The 6,918-nt window shown below is 39.3% G+C and overlaps 1 protein-coding gene across 2 annotated transcripts in view; it reads left to right on the top strand.

Annotated features, from left to right (window-relative positions):
- Positions 1–6,918, top strand: part of CTNNA2 (catenin (cadherin-associated protein), alpha 2) — a 1,155,525-nt gene that overhangs the window by 372,297 nt on the left and 776,310 nt on the right. The gene's annotated exons all lie outside the window — the stretch shown is intronic.

The raw sequence follows: 6,918 nt of genomic DNA, 5'->3' as shown, positions 1-6,918 counted from the left end.
TGCCCACACACCCCCCCTGGTGTCTGTGTCCATTGGTTAGGGTTAAATGCATACATACAAGTCCTTTGGTTGATCTCTCCCCCTTACCCCCACCCTCCCCTACCTTCCCTCTGAGGCTTGACGGTCTGATCGATGCTTGTCTCTCCCTTTTTAGATAAAGGCTGAATAAGCTCTCTGGACAATCATTCAGAGTTTCAACATACATTCAGGAATATGAGCAGCACTTCCTTAGCTTCTGGCCACTGGCTCCATTAACTAACTCCGTGTCTCTTCTTCCCACCCTTCAGCTTGCTGCAATTTAATTTGAGACCTCGCAGACTTTTTCTCTTCTCACTCTTATCTGGAACTTGACATATTGGCAAAACCTAGTTTACTTGTCTTTAAAGGATCTAACAACTATGTGTAAGAGGCCTGACCCCTTGCAATTAGAAACCTTGTACACTGTGGGCAGTTTTAGGGACAGTCATCATTTGGATGATAGTCATTATTCCTAAAGGAACAAATGTCATGAGCAGCTCAGGTGTGGATTGCATTTCTCTTGTACCTGGTGAAGAACTGTCCTCAACTTCTTCATTTTGAATCAGTGGCACACAAACACTGTTGCTCTGTGATCCCACAGGGGATCCTGGTCTTCCATATGTTGTCTCTTTGGGTAGCAGCGCTCTGCACCTGCTATCTCTGGGGGTTCATCTCAATGAGGATGTCTCATTGCTCCTGGGCATATTCAAGGTATAAAAGGGGGTGAGAGGGACTCATGTCATCAGCATCCCAGGATGACAGCTCTTACCACCCCCAGGTCAGGATATGGACTCACCTGTGAGAAGTTGAAATTCAGTTGAGTTCATACTATGCTAAGTGAAATTCTACATGTGTTGTGAGAGCTACAAAGATTTATAAAATAGTATCTGCTTTCAAGGGTTCTATTTCCCTATAGGGGAGAGGAGGGAGTTAGAATGTTCTCTACACATTTTAAGTGATAAACACAATGTGACGGGAATTCTTGGGAGGGAAAGAGGTTACTTACCAGCTGTGGGGGAAGGTGATGAGCTTGCTTCTGGATATGCTGACATGGCTTGTTGGCAGGCATCACTGGCTGACTGCTGGAAAAGAGGATTAGGAGCAAGTGGTTATTAAAGGTGAAGGGAGATGGCTGATATGATGCAGAAATGATTGTAATACTTTACATTCAGATAGCTCTTCGCAGTTTTCACAGGGCCTCTCCTCTTTCCCTTCTTTCTTAGTCAAAATATATATTGAACCTAGATCATACTCTATTCTCTAAGGTGTTTTTGGTAAGGATTAAATATGATAATAAATTTAAAGCTTTTACCACAGAAATTGGGCCTTAATATGTAATTGTATTCATGAAGTTTCAGGAGACAACTGAAAATTTATTGGAACTCGTAAGAGAGTTCAGTAAGGTTATCAATTTTTAAATTAACAATGGGAGTCACTAGATGTCCATAATACAAAAAAAAAGAAAAGAAAATAAAGAATAATGGGAAAAGAAATCCTGTTCAAAAAGTAGACAATAAAAAGAAATTTTGGCTTTATTTCACTAGTTAATTTAATTTCCTTTTATGTATTAGAGATAATCCTGATATAGTTATGAAGGGCCTAGGAAAGAAAATTATATTGTTTTACTGAGATGCAAGTTTTATTTTTTGGTAAATGGTGTCAAGATCACAGGTAGGAAAAATATTGACCCTGTCAATATTTATAATACTATATTTAGACAGTACCAATAAAAAATTTAACAGGGTTCTTTGGAAACAGAGTGGTGATAAAACTTTCTTTTGTCTTTTGTGTGTGTTTTGCTTTTGTTTTTGTTTTTCCCTTCCCTGGAATAAGAATGGATGAGCCTGTATTTTAAGGAAATGAAAATAAGCAGGTCTTGCACTCAGATATTAAAGCATTGTAATGCTACCTTAATTTTTAAGGTGTGCATTAGAACAAAAGAGGCCTCATCTGTTAAACAGAATAGAAAATTACAATGTCCAATACAAAATTATTTTTGAAATGGTGCTTTTAAAAATTAACAATAGGTAGATTAATCAGATTTTGCCAAAATTTAATCTTTATGATCATAGTTTATTTTATAATAAAAAAAGTAAACAGTCAAACCCTAAGTGCGGACATGGCAGTCCAGCAGTGTAGCATACAGAGCCCTTCAGCTGCTGCCCCCTCCTGCCCAGGAGGATGAAGCCTCCAGCTTTCCTGTCTGTATCCAGACCATTTTCATTAGAAGGAGCTTTTACTCAAAGTGAATTAAAAAGTGAGGACTCACTGAGGGTATTACAAACAGTTTTGCATTCATAATACTTAAGGCCACGTGGGGAAAATCTATTAGTAAAGAATGTGGACGTATGTTCATTTCAACTCTAGTGATATATTCTCATGCTGCACAGTTAAGGCTTTGGGAGCTAAACACATAAAGATAACAATAGAAGATGCTTTTTATAACACATGGAATTCCCTAATTGTACTTTATTCACTTCATATGTTATTACAAATACGAGACCAAGTAATTTTTATTGCTTACTATATTAACTAAGTGTATTATATGTCATCTAAGTATCTACATATTCTATTAGCTTAGTATATTAACCCTGTAATATTTTATTATTAAATGAATACTGGTTCTCTAGCTACATAAATTATATAAAGCATTTTCTAATGTTTAAAATGTTATTTGTCCAAGCTTGACAAAAATGAATATGTGCAGCTGTCTATATTGGCAGTTCATAGTTAGTAATTCCATTTGGCGTGGTTCACTAAAAATTGTTATTTAGTAAATGCAATTAATTTAAGTTACTTTCTCAAAAGCAGAAATGCTAGGAAAGTATGATTGAATATTATAGCATATAAGGTAATTAACCACTTGTAGATGATCTATTTCTAACACCAGCAAACCTACAAGTCCTAATGCTATTTGAAATTCTTTTCCTAAAAATAATGTTCAATGTCTCTTTACTTTGTAACAGCATTATACATTTCTGTTCTACAGTTGCATAATGAATAATTTGATTTTTTTTTATTTCCCAGGCAGATTGACTTGAAATTGATTTAGAATTCACAGGCATCTGTCCTGAATTCTGAATGCAATTCTCAGATATTAAACAAATTGATATTACATGGAGTGGGAAACTTCCTGAGGTCTAGTTTAATGGCTTGCCAATGTAATGGAGATTTTTAAAAATACATTTTTTTATTGATTTCAAAGAGGAAGAGAGAGGAAGAGGAAGATAGAAACATCAATGAGAAGAGAGACTCATTGATCAGCTGCTTTCTGTACACCCCACACTGGGGATTGCACCTGTAACCCAGGCATGTGCCCTGATTGCAAATTGAATCATGACCTGGTTCATAGGTCAATGCTCAACCATTGAGCCATGCCAGGTGAAATTTTAAAAAGTCAAGTGCTTTGATATCCTGAAGTGAAGGGAATTACAGAAATACAGAATATCATTTCATATCCACATAGCTAATATGCCCTAGTGTTGAATTTGAAGATTGTTGTGTATTAATAATCTTCCATGTTTCAAACATGGGGTGGGGGTAGGATGCAGAAGGGACTGAGAGTTTGATGGTTGAGGAAGAATAAGGTAAACATTAGTAGTTTTGTATTCATTTGTCTAAATTATAGGATTGAATTTCTAACTGGGTAGTTATGACTGTGGCTCAATGCCTGGCACTGTATATATTCTTGCCACTATTATTCTGCCTATGGAAATGATTTATGAAGCAAAAGAATGAAGGAAAAACCCAGCATTTTTTTTAACAACTTGAAACTGTCAAATGCATCTCTGATGATATAACAGCAAAGAGTAAAATGACGGCTAATCAATGGAAAAATCAGCCTGTCTTTAAAATGTGGCAGCTTGAGGTGAATACTTTTATCTAGTGAAACTGTCTGCTAAGGGATACTCAAAAGAATTTCTAGAAAACTTTAATGACTGCTCAGAATAAATCACATTATCATGTCAATTTTGACTGCCAGAAAACTTTCGAGGGTTGAAAGAGAGGAAAATTAAATAATTCCTATAGAATTGCTTCATTTTAATTAAAGAGAAGAGAGTATACTATATCTGGGATTTAAAACTTTTTTTGTAGATGAAAATACTTTGGAAAAAAATGGAAATTAATACCATTCATGACCCAGTCCTTATAATGGATAGTTCTTTCCTTTTTAAAGTTTTTCTTTAAATCAGACAATAAACATTGTCTCAAATTCTTCTAACTCTCTACTTGTGACCTTGCTTCCTTCATTTCCCATGTGCCCTGGGAATTTTCTTGATTAAACATTTTCTTTTCCTTATATATTTAGTTTCTCCTTGTCCACTGGTTCCATCCCCTCAACCTACAGAAAAAGGTCTTTCTCTTAGACAACCATTTAAAAAAGTGTTCGGCTACCATATTTACCATATTTTCATATTTTACTTTATTTTTGGTTTACAGAGTTCATTGAGATGCAGATTCTAATCCTTGCTTCCATTTCTTGACTTGCCAGCTAGCTCGTACCTCACTCAGCCTTGCCATCCATACCTCCCTTGCCCCTCCTCTGTGATTCTGTATCTGAGAATCTCTAGGGACACCTCCCTTATGAAATCTTTTATTTTCCAGTTCTTAACTGCTTCACATTTGGAAGGGGGGGGCATTCATAATAGTATTAACCATGCTTTTTCTCTTTATTATTTCTAACGGGCAAGATTTAAATATCTGTACTTGGGAAGTAGAACAGTCTGGTCACAGCAACATGGAGCTGAAATGTCACCATGACATACCAGCACTGCACATGTCATCCTTCCTATTTTACCTACTTTTTCATACCCCCACTATCTTCTCAGATTTTCTTTCTTCTTCTTCTCTTTAAATGGGTTTTCTTTTCTTGATCTATAATTCTCTTACTGGTCTCATATTCAGTGGATGGAAATACTGGCATGTGAGCATAAGCGATGATGAGTCATCTGCATCACAGGCCCGAGGGGATGGCAAGGATCTGGACCTGACAAGGTTAGGGACCTAGGCTGACTCCCCTGGTGAGAGAGTTCTCCCCTGGGGAATTCTCCCAGAGGCTGTGCCAACTGTGTGCTCTTCTTAGGTGTACACAGATCTTCTGGAGACCGAGCAGCAAGAGATTAGGTTGTAGTAATCATTTCAGAGCAGGACCCAGCCCGTGGGGGACATGGAGGAGAGCTTTCTGGCTGCCTGAGAGCAGGGTTTGGGATCCAGGTTTAGAATATAGGTGCAGTGGAGAGCTGGGGTGCTAAATAGGTAACCCAGATGTGTGACCTTGGAGATCTGTGCTGAAGGAAAAGATGAGTTTGTTGTCCCCCTTCTCCAAATATCACTCTTACCCTTTTTGAAGAGTGAGGTAATTATTTTTATTGCTACTTGACCCAGATTGATGCTCCTGTGGAAGTACTGGCCCTTTAAGGATCCATGAATCTGAGTTCCAGCTGGTTCAGTGATTCCTATTGGCTTTTATTGACTCTTAGCCTCTACAACAGCAGGCCAGGAGAAATGCCTCCTTGGTGAAGGAGATTTTCAGAGCGTCTTGTTCAGTCCCTTCCCAGGTCTAATCCTCTCTTTTGCTGTGGAAACCAACATATTTATCAGAGAAGCTTACCCCAGACCTCATCTCCTTCTTTGACATTCGATAAGTCATTCTGACTGCAGACATCTGGGAATACCCATAGCGGGTTATGAGGACTGTAAGTTTCCCACACATTACATGACATTAGAGTGAGGGCGGGCAGAGGAGAGGAGAGGAGAGGGGCCCTATCAAAATACTGTACACATGCTGCTCAGGAAAATACAAGATATAGCTAGTGTTCTAAAGCAATGAACAAGCAGGAGGCCAGATGCATACAAATGAAGGCCAGTAAGCAGGACCATTTAGCGTCTGGAAAGCAATTTCGTACTCCTAATTTAGGTACTGAAAAGTTAGAGCAGGCAAATCAGCAATGTTCTCCCCATCTTCATGCATGCCAATATTTTGAAAGGCTTAACATCTGTAGTTATTATGTCTATTTTTCTTTAATACTTTAATCAGTACTTCTCAATAATGATGTCTGCTATGTTCCTATGAAGTAGTTTCTACTTAATGGCCATTGGAAATAGCCCAGACATTGGAAAGGGCCAGGGGCTTGGATCCATGTATCTGGATCTGACTCCATGCTCTTGCAGAATAACTAAGGATGTGTGACCTTGGTTTGCTGAGATAATATCTCTAGTTAATTCTCTAGGCCTTGCACTAGGGGTTAGAGACAGGAAGGCTAAGATCATTCATGGAGAGCTTACAGTGTGCCAAGTGAAATACAAAGATGTGTAGGATGGAAAGGAGAACTGCTTAGTAAACAGCTTGCATAAATACAGTGGCATGCATTTATCCTATACTAGAGGCCTGATGCACAAAATTCCTGCAAGGGGCTCGGTCCTCGCAGCCCCAACTGCCTCGCGGCCCTGGCTGCCTTGTGGCCTTGCGGCCATGCCCCCCACCCACTGGTCATTCTGGAAGGTTGTTCCAGAAGGTTGTTCTGCCGTCCAGTCGAATTAGCATATTAGCTCATTATTATATAGGATAATAAAAGCCTAATATGCTGAGTATCCAGTTGTCTGGTTGGCCATTCAACCAATCAAAGTGTAATATGCTAATGATATGCTAAGGCCGCTCAACCACTCACTATGATGTGCACTGACCACCAGGGGGCAGACACTCTGACCAATAGGTTAGCTTGCTGCTGGGGTCTGGCTGATCAGGACTGAGCAAGACGGGCTGGACAAGCCCTGGAGCCCTCCTGTGGTCCCTCCCCAGCTGGCCAATCTCCTACATCCCTCTCTGGCCCTGATCGTGCACTGGTGGGATCCCTCAGCCTGGCCTGTGCCCTCTCACAATCCCGGCTGAGGAACTCCCCC

Source organism: Myotis brandtii, unplaced genomic scaffold (genome assembly GCF_000412655.1).
Source record: "Myotis brandtii unplaced genomic scaffold, ASM41265v1 scaffold850, whole genome shotgun sequence".
Taxonomy (NCBI): Eukaryota; Metazoa; Chordata; class Mammalia; order Chiroptera; family Vespertilionidae; genus Myotis; species Myotis brandtii.
The sequence above is the reverse complement of the archived record's forward strand: the minus strand, read 5'-3'. Positions and strand labels throughout refer to the sequence as shown.